The following is an 18,122-nucleotide window of genomic DNA, read 5'->3' as shown; positions in this document are numbered from 1 at the left end:
TCCCCCTCCCTTCATCCTCTTCCCCTCTGGTAACCACCAATCTGTTCTCCTTATCTATGTGTTTGTTTGTTTATCTTCCACATACGAGTGAAATTATATGGTATTTGTCTTTCTATATCTGATTTATTTTGCTTACCATAATACCCTCAAGGTCCATCCACATTGTCGCAAATGGCACGATTTCATCTTTTTTTATGGCTGAGTAGTATTCCATTGTATATATACACCACATCTTCTTTATCCATTCATCCATTGATGGGCATTTGGGTTGCTTCCCAGTCTTGGCTATTGTGAATAATGCTGCAATGAACATACGGGTGCAAATATCTCTTTGAATTAGTAATTTCATGTTCTTTGGATAAATACCAGAAGAGGAACAGTTATATCATATGGTATTTCTATTTTTAATTTTTTGAGAAATCTCCATACTGTTTTCCTTAGTGGCTCCACTAATTTGCATTCCCACCACCAGTGTATGAGAGTTCCCTTTTCTCCACATCTTCTCCAAAAAAATAAAATAAAATAAATCAGATTACTTTTTAAAGCAATCTTTTTTTGAGGAAGATTGGCCCTGAGCTAACATCTGTTACCAATCTTCCTCCTTTTTTCCTTTTTCTCCCCAAAGCCCCAGGAGATAGCTGTATGTCATAGTTGTACCTCCTTCTAGTTGCTCTATGTGGGACACAGCCTCAGCATGGCTTGATGAGCAGTGCATAGGTCCGTGCCCAGGATCCGAACAGGCAAACCCAGGGTGGTTGAAGTAGAGTGCATAAACTTAACTGCTACGCCACCAGGCTGGCTCCACAGGTGGCATTACTTTTTAAATTTATTAAGGAAAATTGTGTCTAATTGTACCTACCACCCAGGTACAATGGGTCTGGGTGTATGATCTTGTCTGTCAAAGGAGATTGTGAATGTAAAAGTGCTTTGAAAACTGTAAATCGGTCTACGCGTGCAAGGTAAGACTTCTTCCTAATTGCACAGTGTAGTTCTACTGTCTTTCCCACAAAGGATGGCTCCAGAAAAGGGATGAGAACTCAGAGTTATGAAACACCTACTTTTGTGAGAAGAATGTCACAGCCTCACAACTACTCTGTGGAGGTAAATATTATTTCCCCATTTGCAAATGAGGAAAGGGAGATTGGTAACCTGGGAAAGTTGGCAACTCTACCTGACCCCAAAGCCTGGGTTCTTTCTACTGAATCACCTTGTGATTTGAACTTTTACAAATTGCATTATATTCTTAAAGTTTGCTGCATTAAATTAAAGTTCACTTAGAGAATCCTGCTAACCAGAGGCAATCCATGATAAAACATTTTGCAGACGAGGATATAGTAAAGCCAAAGTTTCCATCTAAATTGGCAGGTGAAGACGGCTGTTTGGTAGCCCCTATATATTGATCAGCTGACAACTCGTGGGTCAGTGCCCCCAGATCTATCTGATAGATTCTCTTGCTTCTAGACCAGCAGGTTTCAGATGTCATTTCATCCCTCTTTGTGGCATCTCAGCGATCCGTTTGTCAGAATTTCAGCAAGCTCAAGGAGAACACTAGTTGGTTTTTTACCATCTTCTCCAAAGCACAGCAGCTAGTTACTACTGACTAGAAGCTTGATGGAGAATGTTTTTTGTTGTTGGTTTTTTTTTTTTTTTTTTGCTGAGGAAGATTCACCCTAAACTAACATCTGTGCCAATTTCCTCTACTTTGTATGTGGGTCACTGACACAGCATGGCTGATGAGTGGTATAAGTCTGTGCCCAGGATCCAAACCCGCGAACCTGGGCCACTGAAGTGTAGCATGTTGAACTTGACCACTACGCCACGGGGCCAGCTCCGAAAATGTAGTTTTAAAGGAACAAAGTAAAAATCCACACTGCGCTTTGCCTGTTCTTGGTAGTATTGGTCCATATTTGCACCTGAACATATTAATACAAACAAATTAGCATGAGCCCCTGAGTCTAGGCTGGAAAGGTTTCAAATCAATATTGTTCCTTGGCTTTTAAGGAGGAAGAGACATAGACTGAGTTCAGTCTAATTGGCTATTGACTGAATTAAACAATCTTCTCCTAAAAAATATTTTCTGCTAATTCAACATGCCCTCTGTCCTGAGCATATATAAATGGACCAAGAGTTTCTACATCAACAGACGTAGATACTTCCAAATGCAGCACTAGTCACATTGCTTCTTGTTTCCAATCCATCAGTGGACTCCGGGCGCCATGCTTAGCACGGTTTCAAGATGGCTTCCCCGACCTGTGTCTCTCTCCTTCCCTTCCCTTCCCCTCCTGGAATCCTACTCCTCTTCCTTCAGTTCTCAAGTAAAGCTGACTCTCTGAGGAAGAGTTGGCTTCCCAGATTGCCCTTTTAGCACCTTGGGCATAATTCATATTTTCTCATTATAAATGTCGTTCATTAACATCTCTGTCTCTCACTATCTAAGCTCCTTGAGGCAGAGGCTGGATTATTTGTCTGCACATCCCAAGTACCTAACAGTGACTGGCTCATAGCAAGTTCTAGGTGCTAGCAGGAAGCTTTTTTCCAAACACTTGAGACACTCTTTCTTTCCCTCTTTCCTTCCTTTCCCTTCTTGAACAATTCAATTCTAAATTCCTTAGACAGGCCTGAGCAAGGTAGATGTTACACTGGGGTGGGGGGAGTTTAGGGAATTACAAATATGGACAGAAAAACTAGAACAAAGTCTGTAGTGTTAGATTGGAATTGGAAGCATGGGTAAGAACTCCTGAATATACATATAAATAAATAGATAAATATAGATGTGTATACATGTACACACACACATTCCTTAATTCTGTCCACTGAGAGGGCCTGGGAACAGTAACACACCAAAAGCAGTGAGCACACCTAGACTGAGATCTTGGTTCCTAACTACCCCTCGCCACTAAAGGGAACCAGGGATCTTTTCACAATGGCTGGGTCAGGGAAAATACATGGTCTAGAAAGTAGGGAAGTGCTAAAGAGTGACGGGGACAAGTCAGAAGTCAGGTTGAAGGGACTTCCACTGGCCAAATCTGGGACACTTTGAGCATCAATACAAATAATTATAGAATAGATTGTAACTGTTAATCAAAATAGGACCCCATGAGTGCATACTTACATAACTTATGATTCCATAAATAAGTGAATAAAATGGAAAGTTTGATGAGTAATGAGATATTTACATAGCCTCAGAGCATTCCCCTCAAAATATGCATTAATCGCAAAGGGAAAAAGAGTAACGTTACAGTGGAGAAGCCTGGCAGAAAAGCTTAATCAAGCGAATTAAGATCAGTAACAGGCCACGTCACAATCGTGCCATCTGAGAGAAGGCAGTGCGAACACAGCATCGCTTCTGCCGCAGTCCTGCTCAAGAAGGACGGCCATAAGACGCTGGAGAAGCATCACTTCCCCCAAGAGGAAACATCAGACAAACCCAAGCTGACAAAGGGATGTTCTACGAAATGTTTGGTCCGTCATCTCCAGAAGCGTCGAGATCATAAAGGCTGGAGAGCCTGAGGAATCGTTTCAGATTGAAGAAGCCTAGGGAGATGTGACAAGTAAACGCAATGCATTATTCTGAACAGGAGCCTTTTACTTTAAAAGACGACTGGTGATTCAGTGGGGTCTGGAGATTGGGTGGTGGTCAATTATCAATGTTAATTTCCCCGTTTTAGTGGTTGTACTGGAGCAGTTAGTCTACCTTACTCTCAAATGATTGGATTAAAAATAGCGTCTTTGCGCTATACTTGCAACTTTTTTCCTCTGGGTTTTAGATTACTTTCATTTTTAAAAAGTATTAAAGAAAAAAAAAATAGACCATGCCCTTAGTATTTTAAAATTCTAAGCCGAATGCACATTCAGAGTCCATTTTAGAGCTGTGACGCATCCTGCCTCCGCTTTCAAGGAGTTAATGGAAGACCTGTGTGCACACAATGAATTTGGGCGGAAAAAAAAAGAAAAAGCAAAGAAAGTATCTTGGACTTTTCTGCATCGGCTGTTTGCGAGCTACGCTGCCACATCTCAAGCGCCCGCCCCGCCCGGCCGGCTCCGGCTCTGCAGCGGGGAGACCGAGTCCCGGGCCCACCCCCCGGCGCCGGGCCCGCCGCCTGCGTTCTCTGCGGCCGCGGGATGCGGAGCCGCGCGTCGCGGGGGCTGCGCCTCTCCCGGCCAGAAGACGGAACTCCCGAGTCCAAGGCGTGCTGAGCTCGGTGAGATTGACATCTAAGAAGCAAACAAAAATTTTAAGGAAGAAAAGGAGGCAACTACCAGGAGTGGGGTTCGAACCCACGCGGACATATGTCCATTGGATCTTAAGTCCAACGCCTTAACCACTCGGCCATCCTGGTGCAGGCGCACGGTGTGCCTTTCGCTCTTCCTACAAGCTGAACTCCCCCGTCCCCCTCGCAGCCTCCTGCAGGGGGGCAGGGGGGCCTCCGCCGCCGCTCCCCCGGGTCTCCCAGCCCGCGCAGGGCGGCCTCCCCGCCGGAGCCTCCGCCCCCCGCCGCCGGAGCCCCGCGTTCCCGGGCCCCCCACGGCAGCGAGGGCAACTGCAGCCGCGCTCGCGGCCCTGCCAGTTCTGCTTTCGGTTTCGAGGCGCGCGGGCGCGGGAAACAAACACCCGCGTCAACCTCTGGATTCCTGGGAGCACGTTTCGGAGGCGCCCGGAACTGGTGGTGCCGGGACCGAGCCGCGAGGGCGGCGTTTGCTTGGTTTCATTCTACACAGAATAAACTTCAAGGAACGAGTTGCACGGGCAGCAGCAGAGTTCTAGGACCCCTGTATCTAGGGGCCGCTTTTCTTCTTAACGAGGCGCACCGGAAGGAAGCTTTGTAGAAATGTGTCTATATTGCGCCAGGCCACGTGCAAGGAGTGGGGCGCAATTCGCCCTGCCTGCTGGCTGCAGGCGCCACCCCGCTGCACCCCCTCTGATGCACCCCTCAAAATATCCTTTTTGTTCCCACGACCCACTGGTGCACTTACATGTTTCTGCCCTCTTGATTGTTCTGCAATGCTCTTCTGGCTTTCTGTGCATAGGAGATTCAGTGGGTTCTGTCAACTGCTGTCCCAGGACTTCCCCTCCACTGCCCACCACCCAGGACCACAGAGGCGAGGCTTCTGTGTTCTGGAGCATCGTGGAGCCCGGGGACTGAGCCACGATCCGGCAGCCACGCCCTTGTTCACACCGTGCAGGCGCTGTCTTCGACCCAGACCTTCTATCATCCCGGAGACTGCACGCGTTCAACTCACTGTGCGGGACCTCGCCAAGTGGCTCCTCACCCCGTGGGTCGCAGTGTAAGAAAGCCATTGCCCTGCCACCTCCTGGAACTCCGGTGATCCCTGGGGACATTGCCGTGACCTGTGGAGGCTGCTCCCCAGCCTGCTGTCCTGGTTCTCAGCGTTGCAGCCGAGAACATTACTGCCCCTGAGAGAGCTGCTCAGGATGATAGCCGGTGGAATTGCCCACTACCCACTTCGCCATTAACACTGTGAGGTGTCTGTGTCCCAGCCTCAGCGGTGTCCTTCCTACTGAGTGTGAGGCCTGCTTCTCCGGAGACAAGATCACAGAGCAGGTTCCTTAGGCCTCTCCCTGCCCTGCTAAGAGAAGATGGGGAGCTTGGTTAGACTCTGCCAGGGTCTAGAGACATCCACGTGGTGATGACACAGGATCGCCACCCACCACTCACCGTCTCCGCCTCATTGCACCAAATTGTCAGAGGCCTCAGATTTCATAAAACTGGGCTTTCAAGGTACATTAAATGGTAGTAATAAAAGAACGCTTTTCTTTTCTTTTTATTTTATTTCTTTTATTATTAAAGTAATAAAAGAGTGCTTGCTGTGTGGCAATCATTGCTTTAAGGTCTTTATAGGCATGTTATCTAATTTAATTTTCTCCACAACCCTGTAAAGCAAGCATTCATATCTCCATTTTGAAGTTTAGAAGCCCAGTTACAAACTCACTCAAATACAAGAAGAGGCCTCCTAGATGTGCTGCCCCCACCTCGAGGGCACTGCAGAACTTTACCACCAATCCAGCTGTGGAATCTTCCATGATCTCCTGGAAATGGCAATATACTATTTGAATGATATTTTTATGGAACCACAGACTTAGCCTCCAACGAGCCCCTAGTACAAGACTGTTCTGAACAACACAGCCACATCATAGGGCACCCCTTAGTAGTGCCTCTTCTGAAGCCCCAAGATTGTATTAAATTTCTCTGGCCATTGCTTAAGGATGGGCCTGGAACACAAGTTAGTCTAATCAGAGTTACAGGTAACTCGGAGCTATTGGAGAAGAGAAGACGGCAATCTGCTGTGTGGCAGATTGTATTTTTCCAAAGAGGACCACAATATTATCTCTCATCCCACATGTGACTTTGTCATTCTCCACTGTAACTTTGACACCCGTACCATCAATAGGTGGTGGTGGGGGGGTCTATGTTCTCCCTCATTGAATCTGGGAAGGCTCGTGTCTCTGGCAGAGTGATGCTATGTGACTTCTGAGGCTAGGTCATACAAGGTGCTATACTTCACCTTGTTCTCTTGGGATGCTTGCTCTGGGATCCAGCCACCATGCTGTGAGGAAGCCCAAGTAGCCATGTAGTTGTTCCAGCTGACAGCCCCAACCAACAGTCAGTATTAGCTGCTACAAAGGTAAGTGAATGAGCCTTCAGTTGATTCCAGCCTCTAGCCATCAGGTGACCCCCAGCCATTGAATCTTTCTAGCTAGGTACCCAGATATCATGGAGCAGGGACAAGCTGTCCCCACTGGATCCTTTTCCAATTCCTGGCTCACAGAATCTATGGGCAGAATACAAATGTTATTGTTTTGTGCTACTAAGTTTTTTTGGGTTTTTTTGTTTTTGGTTTTTTCCTTGAGGAAGATTGGCCCTGAGCTAACATCTGTGCCCATCTTCCTCTATGTTGTTTGTGGGACACCGCCACAGCATGGCTTGATGAGCGGTGTAGGTCCGCACCCAGGAACCGAACCTGGGCTGCTGAAGCAGCGCGCGCTGAACTTGACCACTAGGCCACAGGGCCAGCCCCAAGCTTTTTTTTTTTTTTAAAGAAGCAATAGATAATGAAAATTCTGAGACTGATAAACTGAGATAATCTCCTGGGGCACTGAGAGCACTATAGAGAGACAGGCTATCTGAGAATAGAGCCAACACAGGGGAAAGCAGAGTCCCGAGATGAAGAGTCTGAGGTCTGATTCCATCACCAGAGTCCGTTCCTCCTTCCACATTGGAAACTGGATTCTGGGCCATGCTGCTTTTTTCCAGATCAACATCTTCCATGGGACTGTCTGGGTGGAAGAACACAAGTTCCATCCCTATGTCCTAGCTGCAAGGGAGGCTAGGAAGCCAAGTTCTGGCTTCCACCTCAGGAAGCAGGCTTCAAAATGGAGGAAATTCTTCAAACATAAGAAGGGTGTTCAAAAGATGCTGACAACTGCAAGCCATGACAGATACCCACTTGAGTGTTGGAACAAGACGTGAAAAGCACTGTGCAACGACATTTGTTATAACTGACAATATTAGAGAGCAAATGACAATATTAAGACAGATTTTGTAGCACTGAAATGGCTTCGTGTTCAGGAAATTGCAGTTGACATACTTCTTATGGGGAAATGTTTCACTCTATTTAAACTAGTTTTCCACTGTGTGTGTGTTTATTTAAGCCATGTTATTCTTTATGCATTCTGTCATGGTTTAAAAAATATGTCCATAAATGCTTTGATACACCTCTCTTCAAGAGATGGAGCCTAATTCCCTTCCCTTTCAGTGTGGGCTGGATCTAGTGACTCCTTTCTTTCTTTCTTTCTTCTTTTTGCTGAGGAAGATTAACCCTGTGCTAACATCTATTGCCAATCTTCCTCTTTTTGCTTGAGGAAGATTCGCCCTGAGCTAACATATGTGCCCATCTTCCTCTACTTTATATGTGGGGGGCCGCCACAGCATGGCTTGATGAGCAATGCATAGGGGAACCAAACCTGTGAACCTGGGCCACCAAAGTGCAGCACATGAACTTAACCACTATGCCCCCGCTGGCCTCAAGTAACTCATTTCTTCCCCCCCCCCCAAAGCCCCAGTAGATAGTTGTATGCCATAGCTGCACATCCTTCCAGTCGCTGTACGTGGGATGAGGCCTCAGCATGGCCGTAGAAGCGGCAGGTCGGTGCGCGCCCGGGATCCGAACCCAAGCCGCCAGCAGCAGAGCGTGCGCACTCAACCACTAAGCCACAGGGCCGGCCCAGTAACTCATTTCTAATGAATAGAATAAAACAGAAGAGACGGTATGCAACCTGAGAGACTAGGTCATCAAAAGGCACGGCTGCCATCATCTTGGTTTCTCTCTTGGGTCATTCCCTCTAGAGGAAACCAGCTGTCAGGTCATGAGCACCCTTTCATAGTCCAATGGAGTGAAGAGTGGCCAGCAAGGAATTGAGGTCCCATTTGATTGGCCTTGGAAACAGATCCTCCAGCCCAGTCAAGCCTTCGGATGACTATTGCCCTGGCCAACGTCTTGACTACAACCTCATGAGAGACCCTGAACCAGAACCACTCAGCCAAGCCCTGACTTCTTGACCCTCAGAAACTATGTAAGATAATACATATTTCTTGTTTTAAGCTGCTAAGTTTTGTGTTATTTTTATGCAGCTATAGTTAACTAATATGTATACTAGCCAAAGTCAGTTTCTCTAGCTTTGACATCTCACAGGCATATATTTTGTTTCCACACTTATATTGTAAAAGAATAATCTTGCTGACGTCTTTGCTAACATCCAACTTTCCTTCTTCCATTTGTTTTCAAACTCTTGAATGGATTTCCCATTCTTTCCAAGTCCGCTCATTTACTTTGTTTTTCCCAGAATCCTCTGATGTGTGGTTTCTACCCTTTCTTTTCTCTCTCTTTATCTTTTCAGAATGAAGATATCTTTACCAAAAGAGATACAAGTTGTAAAAGTTATATAAGTTCAAATACTATAGACGTGAATAAAGTAGAATATGTAGCCCCTTTCCACCACCCCTGTAATCCCAGTCATACTAAATCGGGACCCTTTGTTGCTTGAAGATGCTGAGCCATTTCCTGGCTCTCGTTTGCCTTTTCCCATGGTGCTTTTCTCTGTCCAACTCTCCTCTAAGGCCCAGCATAAACCCTACCTTCCCACTACGCATATAATTGTCAACTGAAATGAGTAAGGATAAGTTACACTTACCTGCAAATATGAGTGTACAAGACAAGGGAAGTTCCATATGAGACTATACAAGCATCCTTCTCACTCTGCTTTATCTTTATTACAATAAAAATTAAAGTATGTGATATCATTAGGAATATGTTATTCTTAGTGACAGAATTTTCTGTGTAAGTACATATAGAATTTAAATTTTTGTCTCAAATCTCATGAAAGATGGTACATACATATCCTATACAGTAAGCAGAATATAAATTAGCCTTTTGTTCGTAATTAAGAATTGTCATTATGATAGCAATGATTTTTCTGAACGCTAGAGAAAACAAGACACAGCAGGACATCATAACGTAAAGGTATTGTTTAGACTGTGGAGTCAATAGACCTAGTTTGAATTCTAATTTTTTCATAGCTCAGTTTCCTCCTCTGTAAAGTGGGGATAATAATATCTATCTCAGAGAAATCTTGTGAGAGCTAAGTGAAATAATGTATGTAAATTATCTAGCAGGGTGCTTGGCTGGAGGTGGGCTCCTGTGGTAGCCAATATTTCTTGCTTTTCCAACAGCCATTCCCAATTTGATTTCAGGGAAAGTAGACTCCTCCCACTGTCCCAAGGGATGAATCATGATTGGTCTAAACCAGTAATTGTCATGTCATCCCTTTTGTCAATAATTGGCATGTGATCCAGTTCTGGCCAATGTCAGAGAAGGGAAAGTTGACAGGGTGTTCTGGGAAAGATTTTTTTTCTTTTTTTTGTGAGGAAGATTAGCTCTGAGCTAACATCTGTTGCCAGTCCTCCTCTTCCTCTACTTTATATGTGGGATGCCTGCCACAGCATGGCTTGATGAGTGGTGTGTAGGTCCGCACCCAGGATCCGAACCTGTGAACCCTGGGCCACTGAAGCGGGGTGCGCAAACTTAACACTACACCACTGGGCTGGCCCCAAAAGATTTTCTTCCTGAATTAAAAATCAGAGCCTCAGGAAGTGGAAGCCTGTGCTGTTCCTTCGCTTTTTCTTCCTGCCTCCAGTGAGATGGTGTGAAGGTGCAATTCTTGGAGCTGTGTTAGCCAACCTGTGACATGAGGGCACAAGCCTGTGATAAGGCGCTAACACTCAAAGATGTCCGAAGGGTAAGTTAGAAAGAGACTTTGCCCTTCAAGACCTTAGTGAGCCACAGCCAACCAGAGACCACCTACCTCCAATCTGCTTGTTATACAAGGGGGTTAACACATCTTCAAATATAAGCCAGTGGTTCTCAAAGCATCAAGATCACCTGGGAACTTGTTAGAAATGCAGATTCTCCAGCTGCAACCCAACTTCTTGAATCCCCATCTTAGAGTTGGGTGATTCTGAAGCTTGCTCAAGTTTTAGTGTCCCTGTTGTCACAGTAGGGTTTCTGTCAAAGCATTCCTGAGTGCTCATACAGTATGTGTAGAATGGACAAAAGGTTCTACAGTATTCCCTGGACGTTTCTTCCTTGATTGATTCCCTATTATTGGCTTGCTTTCTTATCATTCACCTCTCTCTCCTAAGTAAGCCTATCTCCTAAGGGTGACTTCTGTCTTTCTGTGTATAAATAGATGTGTAAATTACCGTGTGGAACCCTGAAGCTGCCTTCTCCTAAGGGATATCTTGGGCGATAGAATCTTCACTGTCAACTTTACCAGAAATCTCTCATTCCTAGCATCATTCTAACACCCTTTTATTTCAACATCAGTTAAATGCCTCTGGATTACTTTTTTTTTTTTTTGGCAAAAAATTTGCCCTGAGCTAACATCTGTTGCCAATCTTCCTCTTTTTTTTCCTGTCCCCAAAGCCCCAGTGTATAGTTGTATATTCTAGTTGTAAGTCGTCCTAGTTCTTCTATGTGAGCCACTGCCACAGCATGGCAACTGACAGGTGGTTTGGTTCCACGACTGGGAACCAGTCCTGGGCTGCCAAAGCAGAAAGCACCAAACTTTAACCACTAGGCTATCAGGGCTGACTCTGGATTACTGTCAAACCCATTCTTTGTCTCAATTATCTTATGAAGAAATATGGCCACATCATAGATTTTGAGAATATTATCACTCAACACCATCAACATGAGAACATTTTTTTTTTTTAAACATCCATGCCAATTCTCCTCTTTTTGCTGAGGAAGACCAGCTCTGAGCTAACATCTTTTGCAAATTCTCCTCCTTTTTTCCCCTTTTTCTCCCCAAAGCCCCACTAGATAGTTGTATGTCATAGTTGCACATCCTTCTAGTTGCTGTATGTGGGACGCTGCCTCAGCATGGCCGGACAAGTGGTGCGTCGGTGCGCACCCGGGATCCGAACCTGGGCCGCCAGTAGTGGAGCGCGCCTGCTTAACCGCTGAGCCACGGGGCCAACCCCCATATTTTCTCATCTGAAGGTGAGAATGGGAACTCTACTGTTTGCTGACATTGAGGATTACCAAATACCAAATTCTAGGCACTTTCGGATACCTGAGTGTGCTATTCTGGATTCCAAAGAACAGAGTTGGTGGCTGAGCATGTGTGAGGTCAACCAACCCTGACTCTCTGCCGAAACTGTTTGTGGTGAGTCGCTTTCAGACAGCTCTGGGTCATGGACACCGTAAAGAGATGCAAGGTTGCTGGAAACACGGGACAAGGGGCAGGGGCAGGGAGGTTTGTATTGCCCTGTGCCTCCTATCTCCCAGCAAGGCAGGACTCAACTCCAGAGAAGTCTAAGTGAGGATTTTGCCAAGGACTCTTAGCTTGCTTTCAGCAGGATTGTGTACTCCCTCTTCTCCTCTTTTCCACCTCATCTTCTGTTTTCCAACTTTATTAAAGACAAATTTTGTTTTATGGAGCAGTGTCTCAGCATCACTTTATTGTGAGAAGCACTTTACATGTATTATCTCATTTAATGCCTTTTTTCTACTTTTCCCCATTTCTATTTTAGTTCTTTATTCTTTAAGTCTTCTGCCTCCATCTTGTTTTTCTTATTTTTGTCTTTTTTTGTATTTTCGTTGAATATGTGATTACTTTTGCATCTTCTTGAAGTTACAGTTATTTCTAGTTTAGAATTTTTTTAATCTATGTTCATGTTTTTATTTTATTTTACATATTCTAACTTTTTCTTTTATAATTAAATCTAATAGTGATAGTTCACTCTTCGTTACATTCCTGTTCTAACCCCTATATTTTAATTTCAACATTTTAGTTCTTCTTCATTTTCTCTCTTCCTTGTGTTACTTTACTTTAAATTTTTCTTTCTTCCTTAGGAATATTTATTTTACTTTGTGTTTTTGGCAGGTAAGAAATATGGCCTTGATAAGTGGCAGTGAAGAAAAAGCCCACATCCTCTGTCCCCACGGGCTTTACACCAAAGAGAGGGACAATCTAACAAAAGGCAGGATCTTCCTGCAGCCCCTCAGGATGGGGGCTCAGACTAAATTGGTTAAATATTAAAGGGCAGGGTGAACTTAGAAAATGTCAAACAAAGGAAGACCCAGATTATATATCATATATATGTTGGTGACCCTATAATTTACCATCCAACTCCAGACACTTGTAAGAGTGAAAGAAAAATTATTTAAAAAACTATTAAAAATTATGCTGGGACAACAGGCCTGCAAGAAGCTGGTCCCAGGCAATTTAGATATGTAAAAGAAATATGTATGCAAATTTGTACTAAAATTAATTAATATCGGCTCTGCACTTAATAGACATTTATTGAATGAACAATCACATTAAGGATTATATAAATTTAAATGTAAATCAAAACCCAATTCTTGATACGTGAAATACTTTCTTGTTGGGTCAATTAGGAACCAGACAGGAAATTGTAGCGGCCTTCACAGCTCAAGTGTCTGCTGTGCATTTTGGATTGCATTAACCACACAATACCCCACAAATAGTCATCTTTCTTTTTTTTTAAGTATCAGCAGGAATTCTTTAATTTCATTTGGTTGTGGACAGAGAGGAGAGAACTGAATGATGGTGGTTCTGATGTTTCACCCCTCGATAACTGGGAGGATGACGACTCCATTAACTGAAGGAGGTCCATAGGAAGAACAGAATGCTGAGTTGGAGGAACCTGTGGGACATTCCAGAAGAGAGGTCAAGTAGACGGTAAGATATGAAAATCCGGATCTCAGGTGTCAAATCTAGGCTAAAGATATAGATAATTGAGTCAATGTCTCAGGCAAATGCCGTGGGTGTCACACAGTGCAGGCCAGAACCACGGGCAGAGGGGTAGTCCCAGGATGATGCCCGTGTGATCTCTAATGATCCCACAGTATGCTTGGGCAGGGCCCCGTTTGGTATATTATGAGCTGATCCCTACTACTCAAAAACAATAATTTTCAAAGGGGAGAATAAGAGCAGTCTTGCAAGCAGAAGGCAGAGTCTAGCTTGGGTGCCAGCTGCTCGGAGAGGTTGTCCACTTACACTGACAGCACCCAGTACCTTGGGTGAAGTTGAGTTTGGGTGCTTGCTTCTTGTCAGACAAACCAAAGAGAGCTGCTGGGGTCGTCACTGGTCAATCTTCTCTCCATCGAAGTTTGGAAATTATCACCATAGGTAGCGAAGCCATGGGCTGGATGAGATCACCTACAAAGAATGAACAGAGAGGAAAGAGTCAAGGCAGAATCCTTGGCCATTACACATGTCAGTGTGTGAGCTCACTCACTGACCCACCCTGAGAAATATACGAAGTAACTCTGTGTTTTTATGCCACCAAGCGCTGGGGAGCAGTAAATCCCTCCCTCTTTTTCTTAGTTGCCTTAACCACATCTAATGATTTGTGATAGCTGTGTCGTGTCCAGGTGCAGCTATAGAGAAGGAAAATACTGTCACTCAAGCTCACGCAGGGCACATGGTCTTTGGCAAATTACAGCCTCTTTTTCCTGTCAAATAAATCAGAGGACTTGGTACTACAAATCTGAGTGCATGAATGTTTCCTTTTGTTTTGTTTTTGCGATATACTTTAAGGAGGTAATTCAATTGTTTAGTTGCTCCGTGGTGTACCTGTAATTCCAGAAGTTTTCATTTGAGGTGTAAACTGTAGTATCTACTTTGTTTTTAAGACTTGGTGAAAACTTTGAAAATGGAAACAAAATATATATATATATTTTTAAATTTTCTTCTGAATAGAAAAGCAGACCAAACAAAGAAACAATAGACTAAATGGAGTTAATAGCATCATTCTCTCCCAGTTTTACTTATTGTTAAAAAATAACGCAGCAGTAGGATAAAGAGAGGAGAGGCAATTGTATTTTACCGCACTGTGAGAATGGAAAGATTTTTTTCTTTTTTTTTTTTTTGCAAAATGTAGAAGGAAAATAAATTAACATGCAAGTGAATATAAAGGCTTTGAGTGATCAGAAATCTATTAAAAGCCTTTAGGTGTTAGGAGAAATTTCCAAAATTTTCATCTTATTTATCACATTGAATTTTAGCCCCAACAAAATTATACCATAGAATACCATCCTACACAGTTTTACCAAATTACACTCACAGGGCATACACAGTGGAAAAAAAGAAAACCTACCAACTTCTAGTTGTAACCATTGACCCTGTTGATGTGTCAGCCAGCCAAGGAAGTCATTTGCTAACAATTTCTATTTCTTAGTGCATAGATGAAAATTAAGTGAGTTAGTTCACTGGAAAATCTACTTTTAGTATTTCCAGCTTCCCCCTTCTAATTTTTGGTCCACTTCAGTTGTGTCCCCCAATCCTACTCAGCCCTTCTGAGTCTCCAGGGTTCTCTTGCCTTCTGACATTCCTTCTATCTAGAAACAGGTCTTCTTTCTTCCTTTCTTTTTATTTTATTTTTCAAGTTCATTCACACCACTGGATTATTTCTTCCAAAAACATTTTTTTAAGCCTCTCATCTCTTATCAAGAAAGAAAGGATTTCTTGTCACCATTTTCATGTCCCCCAGTATTTTCTGCCAGTCCATTTTGAATGTAGCACTGAAATTCTTATCAGGGAGAAACAATACAACTTTTCCTAATAAAGCTGTGGTTTCCTCTTGGAAATGAGAACTTGTTGCTCAGTTACTTGGGATGTTGATAAGGGCGAAAGCAGGTTGCCAAACACAAGAAGCCACCCTGCTGACGAGCTGCAGAGTTCAAAGAACAGGCACTTGCATTTCCCAGACAGTTTGACTTTCTCCTGGGTAAGAGCATGTTTTAACATCTTGCCACTTAGTAACATTTCTTGTTAAACAGGTTTCTTCCATGAACCAGATTCCACAGTGAAGGTGATGAAGAGAAACTGTGTTACCTCATCCATGCCCTTTTAAGGGTGCATTAGACCAGGGTAAACGAGAGGGCAGGACAGAAGAATGAACTAGTTCAACACTCCTCGCCACAAGAGAAATTCCTGTCTTTGTCACGTGGAGGCTAAATAACTTCTTTTTATCGGGAGGTGACATTCCTGGTATATCCTCTCTACCCCCTGGAGACTCTCTTGCTGATTTGGTCCCAAACTGAGGTTTGAAAAAGTTGGAGCCCCAGCTTCTGGCAGCTGGGAAGCACACAATAGTAGGTCTGCCTGGTCGGCTTCAGCAGGAGATTGCTGGGGCTTTGCAACCCAGTCGGGCTCCCAGCACAAAGGAAGGGCAGTGTGGAGTCCTCCAGTCTCTCCTTGGTCTTCAGCTCCTGCAGGAGAAGAAACGGCCTTGCAATTATTTCTCTGCACACTACACAGGCAGTTGAACATTTTTGTATTGAATAAGCATTAGGGGTCCCTAAGGAGTCTGTGTGTGTGTGTTTTGGGGGGGTACCCTGACATACTTAGGAGAATGGACTGAGGCATCTCGGACATCCTCAGATAGAGCAACCTCAGTGACTGAGGACAGTTTAGGACTGACGCCCAAAGCTACCACCCTGAAACACAGCCTTTTATGACGACGAAAGGGAACTAAATATTTTGCATACATTACCCCACTAGATGCCGTGTTAGAGAGGAAAATGCACAGCTGAAACCCAAGCCAACACATTTTGTCCAAAAATTTTAAAACTAATCTTTGTTTTATATGGCTGGAAGCGTAAAAAGAAAACAAAATCCCTTTCAGGTAAAACTTAGTTTTACAACTTTCTTTGCATCCCACCTGAGTCTGTATCTTTAATAAGGTATAGTCTTCCAGGCTCTGCCTCACAGCATCCAGTCCCGGCCTCGGTTTGCCCCAAGTCATCCCGGCTTTGGTCGCGGTGATTCAGACCTTCATTCTCTCTCTGCACAGCCCTTTCAGATTGACTGTTCTCTTGGATGATCTGCTTCTTCCCAAGTCGCTTTTTCTCCAGTCCCATCTCCTCCCCTCACCAAGTCCCCCCCTGGGTAGTGCTCCCAGGACATACCCTCCCACTCTGGGCCTAGTACCCAGCACAGACCCTCCACTGGGAAGAAAGACTAGACTCTGGGCTTCATGCTGTAAAATAAACACATTTAGAAAAGTATACAAAAGTCACTCCTAACAGAAAAATTCTGAATATCTCTATTTCTGCATTTAGACCACAAACATTTGAATACTTATGAAATAAAAGATACTATGCAAAATGCTAAGATCAGGAAACAAAGAAGATGCTATTGATTGCCTTTAAAAGTCAAAAAGCAGTCTAGCAGAGGAAGCACAGGTTGCTTGGTGAAGAGAAGGGCGGTGCTGGTCAGAAGAATGCACCTCACCCGCTGCACCAGCATAACTGAGGGATGGAGGGGTAGATGCTGAAAGCCATAAATTTCCACTGAGGCCACACCTCCCACGAGCTTTCCTTGCCAGTGACTGAGCAGAGACACTAAGGCAGGCCTGTCCCTGGAAGATGCTGATGCCTCTGACGGCCAGTTGGATCAAGGACTTCCCAATGGCCTTGTGAAATCCTTTTAGACTGCACAGCAGTCTAGGATGCTTCCATCCAACCATCCTCCTCTGTCGCCTTCCCTTGGGTCAGCCTTGCACACAGTCCCACCGCTCTCAGCCTAACCCGGCTCCCTCTCCATTTTCTCTCACAGGCATTTCCCCTAATAAAATCTTTGCACTGTTCAACCTCTTCCTGGAGTCGGCTTCTCAGGGTACCTGGACTAACACAGGGGACAAGTCAGGGGAAGTGGTCCAGGCAGAGAAACAGCCGCAGGGATGGCCAGAGCTGAAGGAGAAGAGAGTGTGCCGTGAAGAGTGGGAGGGATGAGCGTGAAGAAGCAGGCAGGGTCCGGATCCTGCGGGATTTTATCCCAACAGCAGTGGGCAACCATCAGAGTTTTGAGCACATTAATGACATGAGCAGATGAATGGATAAACAAAATGTAGTATCTACATACAACGAAATATTATTTAGTCTCAACAAAAGAAGGAAATCTTGTCACACGCTACAACATGGATGAGCCTTGAGCACATTATGCTAAGTGAAATTATCCAGTCACAAAAAGACAAACACTGCATGATTCCACGTAGCCGAGGTACGCAGGGTAGTCAAACTCATAGAGACGGAAAGTAGATTGGTGGTTGCCAGGGGCTGGGGGGAGTGGGGAATGGGAAGATCTTGTTTAATGGGGACAGAGTTTCAGTTGTGCAAGATGATAAGCGTTCTGGAGATGGGTTGCACAGCCATTGAATAAAGTTCAATTGAACTATATACTTGAAAATGGTGAAGATAGTAAATTTTATGTTATGTACATTTTACCACAATTAAAACAACAGCAACAACATAGTACCAACAAAGAAAAAAAAGAAAAAGCACTATGATTGCAGTATAGAGAATGGATTAGAGGGGGCAAGACTAGAGGCCAGAGATCAGTTAGAAACCTCTAAAGTAGTGGAGACAAGAGAAGTGATTGTCTGAGCTGGGGGAGGGACAGTGGGTGTGAGAGAAGTACACGAATTCTAAGAGGTGAGGAGGAGAGAGACAGGAGGTGCAGCAAGGGTGCTGGTGTGGCCAGTGGGGTTGAAAGTGACTGACAATGCCATTTG

At 44.3% G+C, this 18,122-nt stretch overlaps 1 non-coding gene across 1 annotated transcript; it reads right to left on the bottom strand.

Annotated features, from left to right (window-relative positions):
• Positions 1–4,257: 4,257 nt before the first annotated feature.
• TRNAL-UAA (transfer RNA leucine (anticodon UAA)) lies at positions 4,258–4,340 on the bottom strand. Its single transcript has one exon. It is a non-coding gene; the product is annotated as a tRNA-Leu (tRNA).
• Between the last annotated feature and the right edge of the window lie 13,782 nt (positions 4,341–18,122).

Source organism: Diceros bicornis, chromosome 39, assembly GCF_020826845.1.
Source record: "Diceros bicornis minor isolate mBicDic1 chromosome 39, mDicBic1.mat.cur, whole genome shotgun sequence".
In the NCBI taxonomy this organism is placed as follows: domain Eukaryota; kingdom Metazoa; phylum Chordata; class Mammalia; order Perissodactyla; family Rhinocerotidae; genus Diceros; species Diceros bicornis.
Note: the sequence above shows the minus strand (reverse complement) of the source record. Positions and strands in the feature narration are given on the sequence as shown.